Genomic DNA, 18,080 nt, shown 5'->3' on the forward strand with positions numbered 1-18,080 from the left:
GATGCTTACAAAATTATTGATAACACTGCTTCCCACTCACATGAGTGGCACCAAGAAAAAGACATCATTAGATCATCTAAAGCAGCTAGAGCCGATTCTAGCCATGACTTAGATTCCATTTCGGCAAAGATAGATGCTTTCGAGAGACGAATGGAAAAGATGACTAAGGATATTCACTCAATACGAATCAGTTGTGAGCAGTGTGGAGGACCACATTTGACAAAAGATTGTCTCAGTATTGAATTAACAATGGAACAAAGAGAGAATATTTCATACATAAACCAAAGGCCTGGAAATAATTATCAGAATAATTATCAACCGCCAAGACCGATTTACAATCAAAACCAGAATTATAACCGAAATATTCCATACAACAACCAACAAGGTCCTAGCAATCAACAAGTATCCAATAATACTTACAATCAGCAAAGACCAAATTTTCAAAACAAACCACCACAACAAACCGATGATAAAAAGCCGAATTTAGAAGATATGATGACGAAGCTAGTTGAAACTCAAACGCAGTTTTTCACATCTCAAAAACAAACTAATGAACAAAATGCTCAAGCATTTAGAAATCAACAAGCTTCTATTCAAAATCTGGAACAAGAAGTAAGTAACCTAGCAAGGTTAATAGGTGAAAGAAAACCGGGAAGTTTACCTAGTGATACAAATGCTAACCCCCGGAATGAAACAGCTAAAGCTATTACCACAAGAAGTGGTACAACACTTAAATCACCTGAAATACCTGTAACTTCTGATGAAACTATTCCTACTCCACAAGAACCACAACCTGATCAAGATAAGGAAAAAGAACCGGTAGTTGAGAAGGTTAATGAAGATAACACAGTTAAGGATAAACCTTATGTTAAACCATACCAACCACCACTTCCTTACCCGAGTAAAATGAAGAAAGAGAAACTTGAAGCCGAGCAATCCAAATTCTTGGATATGTTTAAACAGATAAATGTAAATCTTCCTTTCATTGATGTGATTTCAGGAATGCCAAGATATGCTAAATTCTTGAAAGATCTAATCACGAATAGAAAGAAAATGGAAGATCTCTCGGCTGTTACTATGAATGCTAATTGTTCAGCAGTGCTGTTGAATAAGATACCAGAAAAACTATCTGATCCAGGAAGTTTCACAATTCCATGTTTTCTGGGTAGTCTTAGTTCAATAGAAGCATTGGCAGACTTAGGTGCTAGTATAAATCTAATGCCGTATTCACTATACGCTAAACTAGACCTTGGAGAATTAAAACCAACCAGAATAAGCATACAACTAGCCGATAGATCAATAAAATATCCTAGAGGGATAATGGAGAACATGCTAGTTAAAGTTGGTACTTTAGTATTTCCAGTAGATTTTGTTGTTTTGGACATGGAAGAAGATTCTCAAGTTCCTCTCATATTAGGAAGACCATTCTTAAACACGGCTAAAGCAATGATAGACGTGTTCGGTAAGAAACTGACCCTAAGTATAGAGGATGAGAGTGTTACCTTTTCAGTTGATAGAGCAATGCAACAACCACAATCTGCAGATGATACATGTTATTATATTCAAACTATAGATGCACATGCAGAATTATTAGAAGAATTTCCAGAATTACAAGGAACAGGAGAATGTTCTTTAGGAGAAGGTAATGAACCAATTGATGAAGCTGAAATGTTAGCTACACTTATAGCTAATGGATATGAACCAACAACAGAAGAAATTCAAATGCTAAAAGAAGAAGACAGATATCGATATAAATCATCGATAGAAGAACCTCCGAAATTAGAGTTAAAGCCACTTCCAAACCATTTGGAATACGCTTATTTACATGGTGAATCTGAATTACCTGTAATAATATCGTCTTCTCTTACTGAAAATGAGAAATCACAACTCATTTCTATGTTGAAAGCTCATAAACCAGCCATTGCATGGAAGATTCATGATATTAAAGGAATAAGTCCTTCGTATTGCACACATAAAATCCTTATGGAAGAAGGTCATAAAACGTATGTGCAACGTCAACGAAGACTAAATCCTAATATGCAAGATGTAGTTAAGAAAGAGATTATTAAACTGCTAGATGCAGGTTTAATATATCCAATCTCTGATAGTCCATGGGTAAGCCCAGTTCAATGCGTGCCGAAGAAGGGTGGCATGACTGTCATTACAAATGAGAAAAATGAGCTTATTCCTACTAGGACTGTAACAGGATGGCGTGTATGTATTGATTATAGAAAATTAAATGACGCCACCAGAAAAGATCACTTTCCCTTACCTTTCATAGATCAAATGTTGGAAAGATTAGCCGGAAATAGTTACTATTGTTTTCTAGATGGATTTTCCGGATATTTTCAAATTCCAATAGCACCCGAGGACCAAGAGAAAACCATATTCACGTGCCCTTATGGTACTTTTGCTTACAAAAGAATGCCATTTGGACTTTGTAACGCCCCTGCAACCTTTCAAAGGTGTATGATGGCGATTTTTCATGACATGATAGAAGAATGCATGGAAGTATTCATGGATGACTTTTCAGTCTTCGGTGATACATTTAAATCATGTCTAGTAAATCTGGAACGAATGCTAATTAGATGCGAAAAATCAAATCTAGTACTTAATTGGGAGAAATGCCATTTCATGGTGAAAGAAGGCATCGTTCTTGGACATAAAATTTCAAAAGAAGGAATTGAAGTGGATAGAGCTAAAGTAGATGTAATTGCTAAACTTCCACATCCCACAAATGTAAGAGGAGTTAGGAGTTTTCTAGAGCATGCCGGTTTTTACCGACGTTTCATAAAAGATTTTTCTAAAATTGCCACTCCTATGAATAAACTCCTAGAAAAGGATGCGCCATTCATCTTTTCAGATGAATGTATCAAATCTTTTAATATTCTTAAAGAAAAACTCACTAATGCACCGATCATGATAACACCAAATTGGAATCTACCATTTGAACTAATGTGCGATGCAAGTGATTTTGCAATGGGAGCCGTTTTAGGACAAAGGATTGAAAAACGATTTCAACCTATATATTATGCTAGTAAGACATTACAAGGAGCACAAACGAACTATACAACTACTGAAAAAGAACTCCTTGCTATTGTCTTTGCTTTTGACAAATTTCGATCATATCTCGTTCTAGCAAAAACGATGGTCTATACCGACCATTCTGCTCTTAGATACCTATTTTCAAAACAAGATGCTAAACCAAGATTAATCCGTTGGATCTTACTCTTACAAGAGTTTGATATTGAAATCCGAGATAAAAAAGGAGCAGAAAATCTCGCCGCTGATCATCTTTCTCGTCTTGAAAATCCCGAATTAGAAGTTCTAAATGAATCAGCCATACAAGACAACTTTCCTGATGAATATCTATTGAAGATAGATTATAAAGAAATTCCATGGTTTGCAGACTATGCAAACTACTTAGTTTGTGGATTCCTTGAAAAAGGATTATCGTACCAAAGATGAAAGAAATTCTTCAGTGATATAAAACACTATTTCTGGGAAGATCCACATCTGTTTAAAAGTTGTCCCGATGGAATAATACGCCGATGTGTATTTGGAGATGAAGCTAGTAAAATTTTAAACCATTGTCACACAGGACCAACAGGAGGGCATTATGGGCCTCAACTAACAGCAAGAAAAGTTTATGAAGCTGGATTCTATTGGCCTACAATTTACAAAGACGCACACCTTCTTTGCAAATCCTGTGATGCATGTCAAAGGGCCGGAAAAATAAGTCAACGTGATGAAATGCCACAAAATGTCATCCAAGTATGTGAAGTATTTGACATTTGGGGTATTGACTTTATGGGTCCATTTCCAAAATCTCATAATAATCTATATATACTCGTAGCCATTGATTATGTATCTAAATGGGCGGAAGCACAAGCTCTCCCAACTAACGATGCACGAGTTGTAGTCAACTTTTTAAAACGTCTTTTTGCAAGGTTTGGAACACCGAAAGCTTTAATAAGTGACCGGGGTACTCATTTCTGTAATAATCAACTTGAGAAAGTTCTTAAAAGATATGGAGTAACTCATAAAATCTCCACCGCATATCATCCACAAACAAGTGGACAAGTTAAAAATACCAACCGAGCTTTAAAACGTATTCTAGAGAAAACCGTAGGATCAAATCCAAAGGAATGGTCCATTAAATTGGAGGATGCACTCTGGGCTTTTAGAACAGCCTACAAAACTCCAATTGGAACCACACCTTTTAGACTTGTTTATGGAAAAGCATGTCATCTTCCAGTAGAAATTGAACACAAAGCATTTTGGGCTTTGAAAACATGTAATCTTGATTTACATGAAGCCGGACGTCTACGATTAAGTCAACTAAACGAATTAGAAGAATTAAGACATGAAGCATACGAAAATTCGTTAATCTATAAAGAAAGAACGAAGAAATGGCATGATAAAAGAATCAGAAGTTCAAAAGAATTCAAAGAAGGAGACAGAGTTCTTCTTTTCAATTCACGATTCAAGCTATTTCCTGGAAAATTGAAATCAAGATGGTCTGGACCATTCATAGTCAAAAGAGTTTTCCCATACGGAACGATAGAATTAATAAATTCAAATGGGATTGAATTTAAAGTTAATGGTCACAGAGTTAAACATTACATACATGGTCCGATGGAAGTCGACAACGAAGTTAATCACAATTTCGACACCACAGCTAACTAAGTGTGGGGAGAATCAAGTCTTTAAAGGATAATATGTATTTCTGTTAGAGTTAGATTGTCTGTTTTCGTGTAGTTCTCGAAAATGGAACACGTATGGTCTTTCCCTAGCAGACCCTAAAGAACTAGTCTTCTCCCCCCATTCTGAATTTTTATTTTTTTTAGGTTTTTACAAAATGAAGACTGCCTGTGAATTAAACCATGGTCTAATGCTACACGCTTTGATCACTAAACGTAATAATGACATACTACCGAGTGAATTAGTATCAGTAATCAGAGAAAGAATGGACGGAGTTAGAAAAGGATCCAGATGCGAAGATAATAAGTTACAATTTGGTAAAGGAAAATCAAAATCCGCAGCGAAAAGAAGAGCACGACACCTAGAACGATGTCACAAATGCGGAAAATGGTCACATGGAGGTAAATGTTCAAATAATCAAACCTATTCAAATACCGAATTTGTTACTTTATGCAGAGACGGACCGTTCATATGTTTAGAAGAAAAGACAATGAATGCTCGAGGTTACGCTTATGCAGCCATGGAAAACCAATTAAACCGACTATCTTATGAATGGAATAGATCATATAACTAAGAAATCTATTTCACAGGTATGTCTGTACAGTTTTTATTTTTATTTTTATTTTTTTTTAACCTTTTGATAATAAACGCTAATTTGTTCGCTAAAAAGTATTAAATTGGTATTAAATAAAATTAGGTTTGGCGACCGAAATTATTGATATCGTTCAAAAATTTATTACATCACTGCGAAATTTAACGTTTATTCTTAAGGTATAAATATCTTTAATCAATCAACCCAAAATATTTCAAAAATTCGTCATGAGTTAAATTAGGTCTTGGAACCGAAATTACTTTACCGAAAAGAGGGGCGCATATTTTTGATAATATTTGATTGATTAAAGTGGGATAAAAAGACAAAAAGATTTTTAATTTTATTTTTACCATATTTTTAAAATTAATATTTAAATCTTAAATTAATATTGTAAACTTTGTAAAAACAATATATTTAAAATTGTAAATATTTGAAAAAAAAATTAATATAAGTTTGGTGTGAATTTTTAATTTTTAAAATATAAAATTTTAATTTTATGCATTTCAAATTTTAAGTTTGGTGTGAATTTTTAATATTAATTTTGAATTTTATATTTAAGTTGTGTGAATTTAAAAACAAAAATTTACTTTATCTCATTAAGTTAAGAATATGATTTTTAAAAATTCGTCGTAAGTTGAAGACTAGGTCTTTGAACCGAAATTGCTTTACCCGAGGGAGGGACGAGAACTTTTATTATCATTATTTTTAATCTTATTGATTTAAAGTATGCCAAAAAAATTAAAAAAATCCAAAAATCTAAGCTTTTAAAACAATCGCTTGAAAATGACAAAATTTTAAAATTTTGTCGAGGGGCGGACTAGGGCATCGTCCCGAAACGACCTCGTCTTAAAAAGAAACAAAATTTTTTAAATTTTATGTTTTAAAAGTATAAGGTTTTTATAAAAAAAAAAAAAAAAAAAAAAATAATACCAGAATTACACCCCATGCGACTCGCATGGGGGAAAGGCTTATACCATGCGAGTCGCATGGCAGCCAAAAACTGGACAGGATCAATTTATCCAGCGAATTGCTTCTGTCTCTCACAATACACACACAAACACATACGAAAACCTCCCAAACTCTCTCAATTTTTCACCAATTTTCACCAAATTTCTTGCAAAAATTTCACAATAATCATGCCTAGATTCAGTAGTCTCAACCCCTTCAGGAGAAAGAGAGCCGATACTGGAGGTTCAGGAGCATCATCGTCCAGGCAACCAGAGCCCGAACCGGAAATGTTTCATGAACAAGAACAACATATGCAACAAGAAGAAGAAGAACAGGAGGAGCAACATATTCCATATCACGATCAAGATCAATTATTCATGAATCAGTTTCGTCAATTCGCTCCACATCAAAGGATTCTGAGCTTAGACATTAATGAAGATCAGTTACACCCAAATCTGAGATTTGATCGATGTTGGATAGAGTATCCAGATTATCAAAAGAACATGCACATTCTCTACTTTAAGGTTGTTGAAATGCCAAGGGCAATTGACTGGGTACCTTTGGAAACAGTTGACCTTGCCGAACCGATTCGGGAATTATTGGTGCAAAGGTATGGTAATTCTCAGTTTAACGATTGGATGCGCCTATTTTCCATTCGTAGAACCATATATAGGGAATGGTGTATAGAATTACTTAGTACTATTAAGTTAAACAGTGATGTTAGGAGGATAGATGATAGAAGCTTTATTAGATTTCTGTTAGGTGGACGCATGTACAGAATGTCCATGATAGATTTAGCTAGGGCCTTACAGATTTACACCCCTGCTGAACTTTTGAGCCCCGACTGTAATAGCCTGATTGCCCAAGGAGAAAGGGTAGATAGGGAATTTGATATTAACGCCATCTGGAGGCGTATGTCCCACTTTAATGAATTTCACGCCAGTGGAAATCATACATACTTAGATATAGACAGAGCTGAACTCCGGGTGATTCATAGATTCTTAGCAAACACAATTACACAAAGGGGAAGAAATAAGGAGAAATTGACCGTAAACGATTTGTTCTACCTCAAGTGTATTAGAGACCCGAGGAGTTTCGTTAACATTCCCTATTGTGTTGGTTATTATCTCGCTAATGTAGTTTCGGGGATGAAATCGGGGAGTATTATAGGTGGTGGTATTTTCATTACTCTCATTGGAGAGTATTTAGGTGTAGATAAGCACCAAGGGGGTCCAATGAACGAAATAGAGGACGGAGGTGAAACTATAAGTTCAAACCTTTATCACGGTGCAAGGGTATTATTGATGAGACGTGGTCGGGTATATCGATACGAGGGACCTCAGCGACAGGTAGAAAGAGGTTCGGATGATGAAATGGAAGAGGCGAACAACATTATAGGAGTTGTTCGGGAGACTGCTCTTGATTTAGGCGTTCGTATGGAGGATGAATACATGACGAACTATGATAGGCATATGCAGTACGAGGCATGGCAACGTCGGAATGACTACGAGCATTCCCGGCAACGAGAGCATGGCCGATGGGATTATCATCAGCGCCAAATTATAAGCCAGTTGCAGCCTGGCGAGATGTATTATCCGACCCGACCCGCATACTATCCCGCACATCAGCCAGAAATGAGACCACCCTATGATTCATATGATTATGACGCAGCATACCAGTTCACCTATAATCAGCCATGGAACCCGGACGCGAACATGAATTGGGATCCCTATCCTAATTATCCTCCTAACCCACCTCCTGATCAGTAGAGATAAGTTGGTAATTTTTATTTTTATTTTAAACACTTAACATTTTATTACGTTTATGTAATGTTTGATATTCTTATTATTATTGTGTACTAATATTTTTCTTATAGTTTGAAAGTGGGATGCCAAAGTTCCATTTCAAATTGCATGTATGATTATATTTGTATTGTATGTATTCTCTTTTATGCACAAAACAGGGTAAAACAACGCATTTCTAAAGACTGGCATTAAGTTCAGCAAAAGCAACAAATTTTGACGACAAGATGAAAAATATATGTGAAATAGCAACAAGACGGAATGAACAAATGATGTGCACCATTTATCATTCAGCAAACAAACGCCAATATATTTGGAAACTTTGGTAAAAATTTAATCATTTTCACACAAATCACCCTCAATAATTTAAATTGTTACTGATTTCTTGCAAATGAGGGCATTGCAAGATCTTAAGTGTGGGAAGGGGTTAAATTCTTTCGGATTTTAAAATTTTTATATTAAACACTTGGTTACCATTAAAAATACTAGTAAAGCAGTAGTTGTATTAGAATCTAGTGCTCTCTGATAAAAAAGAACAGCCCTAGTCTTATATACTGACTACCCAATTCTAGTAAAATTTTTCAATTAAATGAATTCAAATCATGTTTATACATATTTATGAACGATAAAACTAGGTTTTAACACCGAAATTATTGTTACCTCGGAAAGGACATAAATTGAGAAACAAACTAAAATGTTAAAATTCATTTAAAATGGAATAGAGAACGATAAAAAGGAAAATAAAAGCCAAGTGTGGGAAAATTTACCAAGTTATTTTAAACATATGCCACATATATCTGTAACAAATAACTGAAAATACTTTTGCTTTGAACTAAACTAAACTGTTTTACCCGATGAAAGAAAAGAAGAGATGGATCTACACGATGAATCAATTCCATCATTAAAAGGAAGTAAAGTCTTCCGAAAAAGACACGCGCTTCTTGATTTAGGTCATGAAGTTGTCGTTCAGACCAGCTGTAGGTTGACGAAAAATCTAGAAAAGTCATCACTAAAATCAGCAGGAAATCCACGGACCTCAGCATTAAACAGGGTCGCCAAGTGGTCAGATTTATCCTAACCATGAGAAGGATTTATCTCGTACAATGGGGAGGCACCATGCAAATTAGCTGGATAAGACTAATGAATCAGATTCCCAGAAAGGATAATCTCCTTAAAGATTAAAAATCAGCTTTTAAGACTGATATTACTCAATCCTAGAGATTGACCTTAAAGATTGAGAATTACAAACTCATGGAATTCAATGATATCTAAACTCGAGCTTGAACGAGAAAATATTTTGATCAAAAATACAAACCGATTTGTTTTCTGAAAACCCTATTTTCAATGCGTTCATTACCATTGAACGTAAAATCCTAGGAATTCACCTGGAATTCATTAGGTCACCTGAACTAAATCGGGTGTCAACCGTAAGAACGGTGGTTGCATAGCATGGTCAAAGACAGGACCTTGTGCCAGACCGAAAAATTATAAGGGTGAGCTTTTACTATTGCTCCTACCAAGGATAGTAATTACGTCCGACACGTTATAGACCATAATCAAAAGCATGTCACGGGACATTGCCTTAACAGTTGCTTGTTCAACGCTTTCCTTTACAACCGGACGGTAGTTTACCGAAAGGTAATATACGGGACAAGTAAACTGGACGTGTTGCTTTCCAAATACAAGGTTAGCAAGTGGGTGACACAAAACCGCAAGTTTTGAGCTAAAATTTTCAAATCTGAAACCCACCAAACCCACAAAAATATTTTGCAAACACCGGTAAAGGGTTATTCCGGAAAACTTATCTAGGGTAAAAACTAGATTTCAAAAGATCAAATGTTTTCATAAAGATCCAATTTCCTTAATGGATCTAAATTTTTATAGTCATGTGGGACTGTAAACCATATCGTTATTACCATTGTTTATACCGCCGTATAGAAATCACTGATGTACAAAGTATGAAGAATAAAGAAGTGATTCTAGTATTTCAAGACAATATTGCTTGAGGACAAGCAACACTCAAGTGTGGGAATATTTGATAATGCTAAAAACGAACATATATTTCATAGCATTATTCCCCAAGAAAGACAAGATTTTAGTTGGTATTGTTCGATTTACAAGCAATATTCATTTAAATATTAAAAAGTGAAGACAAAAGGCAGATTCGACAAATTGAAGACAAAAAGGTCCAAAGAGCTAAAAAGTACAAGATACAACTAAAAAGGTTCAAAATATTGATGAGGAACGTCTCAAAATGACAAGAGTACAAGTTACAAGACGCAAAGTACACGATATAAAATAATACGCGAAGACGTCCGAAAATCCGGAACCGGGACCTGAGCCAAGAAGAAACGCCCGACGCAACGGACCAAAAATATCTAGTCTACTATGCACAAGAATATAATATAATATATATATAATTATATATAATTATATATTATATTATATATTATTATTATATATATTATATTACGTCGGCAAGAAGAAAACAAAGCAATTTGGCTGGATCCAGGGTGGCCATGCGACTCGCATGGCCAGAAGCACAAAATCCATGCTAGTCGCATGGAGTGAAAATGTTGGTCAGGTCCTATATAAAGCCAGTTTTCTGCCGAGTTTTACACACATAATTTTAATCTCTCTCAATATATACGATATATATATATATAATTTATATTTTAATTTTAATTTTAATTTTAATTCTAATAATAAGGGTATGTTAGCGAATGTTGTAAGGGTGTAAGTCGAAATTCTGTCCGTGTAACGCTACGCTATTTTTAATCATTGTAAGTTATGTTTAACCTTTTTATATTAATGTCTCGTAGCTAAGTTATTATTATGCTTATTTAAAACGAAGTAATCATGATGTTGGGCTAATTACTAAAATTGGGTAATTGGGCTTTGTACCATAATTGGGGTTTGGACAAAAGAACGACACTTGTGGAAATTAGACTATGGGCTATTAATGGGCTTTATATTTGTTTAACTAAATGAAAGTTTGTTAATGTTAATATAAAGATTTACAATTGGGCGTCCCTATAAATTACCATATACACTCGATCGGACACGATGGGCGGGGTATTTATATGTACGAATAATCGTTCATTTAACCGGACACGGGAATGGATTAATAGCCACTAGAATAATTAAAACAGGGGTGAAATTACATTCAAGGGTAATTGGTGTAATTGTTAACAAAGTAGTAAAACCTTGGTTTACACGCAGTCGATAACCTGGTGTATTCATTAAACAAAGTATTAAAACCTTGTTACAATTCGAATCCCCAATTAGTTGGAATATTTAACTTCGGGTATAATAATAATTTGATGAGGACACTCGCACTTTATATTTATGACTGATGGACTGTTATGGACAAAAACCAGACGGACATATTGAATAATCCAGGACAAAGGACAATTAACCCATGGGCATAAAACTAAAATCAACACGTCAAACATCATGATTACGGAAGTTTAAATAAGCATAATTCTTTTATTTCATATTTAATTTCCTTTATTTTATATTTAATTGCACTTCTAATTATCGCACTTTTATTTATTGTTGTTTAATCGCATTTTTAATTATCGTACTTTTTAATTATCGCAAGTTTATCGCACTTTTATTATTCGCAATTTCATTATTGTTATTTACTTTAAGCTTTAATTTAAGTCTTGTATTTATTTTATATTTTACATTAGGTTTTAACTGCGACTAAAGTCTTAAAATCGACAAACCGGTCATTAAACGGTAAAAACCCCCCTTTATAATAATAATATTACTTATATATATTTGTATTTTTATAAAAGTAAACTAATATAGCGTTGAGCTTTGTTTAAAGATTTCCCTGTGGAACGAACCGGACTTACTAAAAACTACACTACTGTACGATTAGGTACACTGCCTATAAGTGTTGTAGCAAGGTTTAAGTATATCCATTCTATAAATAAATAAATATCTTGTGTAAAATTGTATCGTATTTAATAGTGTTTTTCTAGTAAAATAATAACTATTTTATATACACCTCGCTTTGACATCATTTATCTTGTCGATAACCATTATCCAAATTATTTACTCTCTATGATTTCACTTTTAAGTTAAATATTTTGAAAGCTAAATAATTAACTTATCAAGAGTTACGAGAAAATTATTGTAAAACATGTATTGGAAATCAAACAGGAATTTTCCACTAACATTTGTCTAGTTCTCATTAATTGATACTTTGTTCTCACTTGTAGTTCACTTTACCATTTATTCCGAATATTGTTAAAAAGAACAGATTTTTTAAATCATAGTGGACCTCATAACAGAGATCCATAATCATGATCACAATGTATCTGATAATTCAATCAATTTATATTATCTTTTAATTCCGTCGATAATTATATATATTGAAACAAACACGTTCATGTAAAGTATTATACATCTAATACTTTGTTATCGTTTTCAATTAATATAACTATATCTTATATATACATATCTATACACAAAAATGTTCGTGAATCGTCGAGCATAGCCAAAGGGTAATTGATTACATGAATATAATTCCAATATTTTTGAGACTCAACATTACAGACTTTGCTTATCGTGTCAGAAACATATAAAGATTAAGTTTAAATTTGGTCAGAAATTTTTGGGTTGTCACAGTACCTACCCGTTAAAGAAATTTCGTCCCGAAATTTGGTTGTGATGGTCATGGCTGACAATAAGTATGTTTTCATGACGCATATGTGCTGATAAATAGAGTTTTATCGTTATTGATTAATATAGATAAAACGATTTGATGATGTGAAACGTACGAGCGAAGCTGTCACAAAAGAGTGAAATGGGGTAAATAAGATTCGTCTTGACTTTTGACGTAGTCAGGGCCGATTTTCGGAATTCCAGGGATTTAAAGATAAACTTTGAAATCTAAAAGATTTGATTCTTCGGCGAATAAGAAAATTAAGATCTCTATAATTAAATACGGTGAACTGCCTTGATTACTATGTCTGATATTTCCATTATAAATTAAACTTTTTCCGTTCCATTATTTTCACCATTCCGATACTTTCTTTCTTAGTTCATACATCCAAAAGATTGTGAAAATGCTTAATCCAGTTCTAATCCTTAATATTTTCCTAATTATCATTTCTGTCATCCTTCTTTTCAATCTTCCATCAAAAAAATCTGTTTGCTTCTACTATTTCCTTGGGGCGATACTATTCTTAATTCTACCGTGTCTTTATATTGCTATTCGTATTAATATCCACAGTTTGTAACCTCCGTGTCGTTATTAGGCTTTATATTTTCTCTTATATTTTGGAGCTTTTTGCCTTTTTATTCTCTTCTCGATCTCTAGTATGGCGAGTAATGGTCCAGAATTCGTAAGTATGGAGTTTCGAATGAACTTCATGTTCTAAACAAGAAAGAACGTAACGATTTGATTTGTCAAATTACCTGAATCACTGAGAATAGAACTATCAAGAATATACTTTCTTGATATGTTCAGAAGTTAAGCAGAATGAAAGAGTTATATAACATGGTACATGATGACGTTATGATCTGTGAATCATCACATCCCATTAGAAACTCAGCATGACTTACTGTAATATAATCACGTTGATCAAGTGTCATTATATTATACTAACTCATGCTTCAGTTCCCAACACTACTTCAATAACTTTCATATTTTGATTCGAATTTTTCAGAATTTAGAAACGAGAACAGTTTCCTTTCTGATGTAACACTGATAATGCGAGAAGATAAATGATTTCGGATAAGAATAGTTATGAAATTATCTTCAGGAATAGCGAGGATATTTATAATAGAGGATACGATAATATCTTAGAATTTTAGAATCAAATTGTGATGAAGAAATTCATTCACAATGATTTAGAGCGATTAAGGAGCAAGATATTCACTAAAGATTTCATCAGAATCAGAATCATCAGGATTCTTAAGTTTAGTCCTTGTGATTTGTCCACAGCCTTCTCCATAATTTCGCATAATCCGCTTTTTGGTACAAAATTTTCTATTGAGCGTTTCCAACACTCCATTCTTTATTATCATACTTTCGACGGTTAAGGTCGTTTACGGTTGTCTACAGTTTCTGCTGCTTCATTCAGCTTTTTCAAACTTTGGAGTATTGATTCGTAGACTAGGTGCTTTTCAGAATTTTGGAATAGAAGATCACAATTCTAGGAGATGAATGTTATATGTATACTTATAACTGTTCATGTAGGAACGCTGCGAGATTCAAATACTGATTGCTAATTCCCAGTGATTAGTATGACTATTCTCGTTATAAGATGTGGGTGAGTATATGATAGGGTTTCAATGAGCAAATATAATGGTCCTTCGGAAAGTCAAAGATCAATGAAGTTGTTGGTAAATTTACTGCTAATGTGGCGGAATATAAAAGGTTTCCCGGTAACAATAAAAGAGCGCGCACACACACACACACACACACACACACACACACACACACACACACACACATATATATATATATATCAAGGCTATAATAAGGTTGTTTCGAACGAAAAGTCGAAGTTGTCCTGCTGGAGCTGTGACAAAACTGGCTATCTCGAACAGGAGTTACAAAGTTATTTTCGGTAATAATAACGCTAAAGGAATTAGCACATCTACGTGTTAAACGTTTACTCAGTTTCCGAGAGTTTTTCAGGTGCAATCTATATGCATAAATCTTTCCTTCTGTAGATGAAGTGTGGTTGGTTCATCCTCTCAATTGAGGTGTTTTCAAGAATCATGAAAGGTTTGAACGCAGATTGTAATCATCAAGATACAAATGAGGTTTAGGATGAAATCAAGTGGCAAGCTTGAAGAAATGTTTAGTTTCATATGTTATAATCAATATTTTAATTCATTTTAATTGTCCAATGTTAGTAGTCCACAGTTGGTAATTCAATAATTCATGTATAGTTTAATATATAATATTCGAATTAATTAATACGTATCGTGACCCATTGTATACATGTCTTAGACTCGATCACAACTCAAAGTATATATATTATTGTAGAATCAATCTCAACCCTGTATAGCTAACTCGATCATTATCGCATATAGAGTGTCTATGGTTATTCCAAATAATATATATAGATGCGTCGATATGATATGTCAAAATCTTGTATACGTGTCCCGATATTTAAAATGCGTAAATAACAGTATTTAAATGACGATAAATAAAGTGCGTAAAATAAAAAACAGAAATTAAATGACGATAAATAAAATTGCGAGAATTAAAATTGCGATAAATAAAATGCAATAAGGAATTAACAGTTAGCTAGGAACAGTTAGCTAGGATTTTGTTAGCGTGGTTTCTTAACAAAATTTCTCATAGTTAATTTGTTTGTTTTAACAAATTTTATTTTGTCCAATGTTTTCTTCATCATGCCACTTGTTGGATTCTGATAAGTCAAAATCCCAATATGAAATTGAATGAAAATGGTTATACTGTGGTGAACGGATTCGTATATCTGTGGATGTAAGTAGGATAGTAAATGACTGTTGAATCAGATCGAAGAGTGTACATTGTAACTTATTAATGTGAAATATAAATATTCCTCGGGTATTACCTACCCGTTAAAGTATTTTCATCATTAATAGTTTGTACGAAAGAATTTTGAATTACCATCTTTATGAAAACATATATACATATATATTTTCTTCAGATGTAATCATGGATTTAATGAGTTAATATGATATTAAACTCATTTGCTTTTCGGTTTGAGCTAGAATAAATAACCTCTAAGACTTTTAGAAACCACATATTCTTCGCAGAACATTTCTTCAATGAAGTTATGGATCAATATTCATCGTTCATTATTGTTGGTACTCCTTGGTATTTACGGTGCGTATGATGTTGATGCTTGTGGGACAGATCGTAAAGTTGAGTTTTACGATGCGGTTGTGGTTGGTGGTGGTAATGGTACTATTGACGTTGATGATGGTGGTACTGTTGATACCGATGGTGCTGCTGGTGCTTGTAACCTTTGTACCATATTCTCTAAAGTCACTACTCGAGCGCGAAGCTCGTTGACTTCTTCTGTTACACCAGGATGATTGGCGGTTCGGACGAGCGGATGAATGAGATCCAGAATTTGAGATAATATGTAGTCGTGACGAGATACTCTGGAAATGAGAGAGAAAATGGTGTCTCGAACAGGTTCGCCGGTAAGTGCTTCAGGTTCTTCGCCAAGAGGGCAATGTGGTGGACGGAAGGGATCACCTTCTTCTTGTCTCCAATGACTGAGGAGGCTACGAACCCATCCCCAATTCATCCAGAATAGATGATGGCTGATTGGTTGATCCATTCCGATCACACTGCTTTCAGAGCTCGAGTGGGATTCCATTTCTGAATCTGAGGGACTTGAACTAATGACGAATTCCATTTCATACGATTGAATAAAGGATTTTTCGATATGAAATGATTTTCCGGCTATCGGGTGGTATTCTAATTACATAGAATATCTATATCTATAGATCAAAAGATTTCGTAGATGACAGAGGAATTTACGGAATATGTCAGTCAAAGTTTACAGTAACAGATACGCTAAGATATGAATTAGCAGATACGCTAAGATATGAATTTGTCTATATACTATTCATGCAATCAATGCAATAAGAAGTGTCTGGACTAAGAATGATAAGCATATTATTTCCGACAAAAATGATAAGCAAAACTTTTGATATGCAGACATGGTCGAAGTCCAGACTCACTAATGCATCTTATCAACTATAAGTTAGACACACTAATGCAAGACCTGGTTCGCTAAGACTACCACTCTGATACCACCTATAACGACCCGTCCTAATCCATCTGGACGAATACATCACATTTGGTTACATCGCGAGGTATTTGACCTCTATATGATACATTTTACAAACATTGCATTCGTTTTTAAAAGACAAACTTTCATTTTATTAAAAGTTGACAGGCATGCATACCATTTCATAATATCCAAATATAAATGTGATGCCCCGTACAAAACCATCGTGTACGAATCATCAACAACAGGATCATTACAAGGTCAAATACTATATGCTGCTTCAAAACAAGTTTGCATTCAAGAATAAAGGTGACGTTTTAACCATCGTCAAATGTTTAACAACCAAAAGTATGCTTCTACGAATAGCAAGCATAAGTAATAGTACGTAACCCATAGGTCGTTACAAATATATCGTTTCAAAAGTAATAAAGTTTGAATGCAAGATAAAATGTTTCATGCGGTGACATCTCTATCAAAGGCAGCGGAAGTCTACAAGGCATGACTAGTACAACAGCGGAAGCAAGCAAACCTTAAGCACCTGAGAAAAACATGCTTAAAAACGTCAACACAAAGGTTGGTGAGCTATAGTTTAAGTATAACAGTAATGTAAGGTAGGCCACGAGATTTCAGTGCTTCAACAGCGTTTCAAAACAGTATGAAAAGTATATGTTTAACCGTGGGCACTTGGTAACTAACTTAACGTTTATCACCCCCTAAAAGTACACTTGGTGAGTGCGTATGTTTACGACGTATTAAACACCCGTTAAATGCTAGCGCTACTAGCCCGAGTGGGGATGTCAAACCCTATGGATCCATATCTAAGATTCGCGTTCACCGGTTCAAAGACCAATGACTAAACGTTACCGAGCTAAGGGGAAAGTTTATGCCGTTGTATAACCCACACATATATAAAGTTTAAGTACTCGTGCCTAGTATGTAAAACGTAAAATGTGCATGTATTCTCAGTTCCAAAAATAGTTAAAGTAAAAAGGGATGCTATAACTCAAAATGATAAAGTAGTAAAAGTTGACACAGGAAAAGTAAGCAAGTAGTTTGTCCGAAAAGGTCCTCAACCTAAGTAAAAAGTTACTAAGTCAGTAAATCGTTCCCAAAGGTTTAAATGTTTGTAAATTAGGTCTTAAGTATCATCATCATTCATCATTTAACAAAAAGTGTAAAGTAAGTTTCAAGTAAAGACTAGGGTTTGAAACAAAGGCTGACTTCATTGTGTCGCCACGGCCTCTATATAAACTAAAATGAGGCGATACC

Source organism: Rutidosis leptorrhynchoides, chromosome 3, assembly GCF_046630445.1.
Source record: "Rutidosis leptorrhynchoides isolate AG116_Rl617_1_P2 chromosome 3, CSIRO_AGI_Rlap_v1, whole genome shotgun sequence".
In the NCBI taxonomy this organism is placed as follows: domain Eukaryota; kingdom Viridiplantae; phylum Streptophyta; class Magnoliopsida; order Asterales; family Asteraceae; genus Rutidosis; species Rutidosis leptorrhynchoides.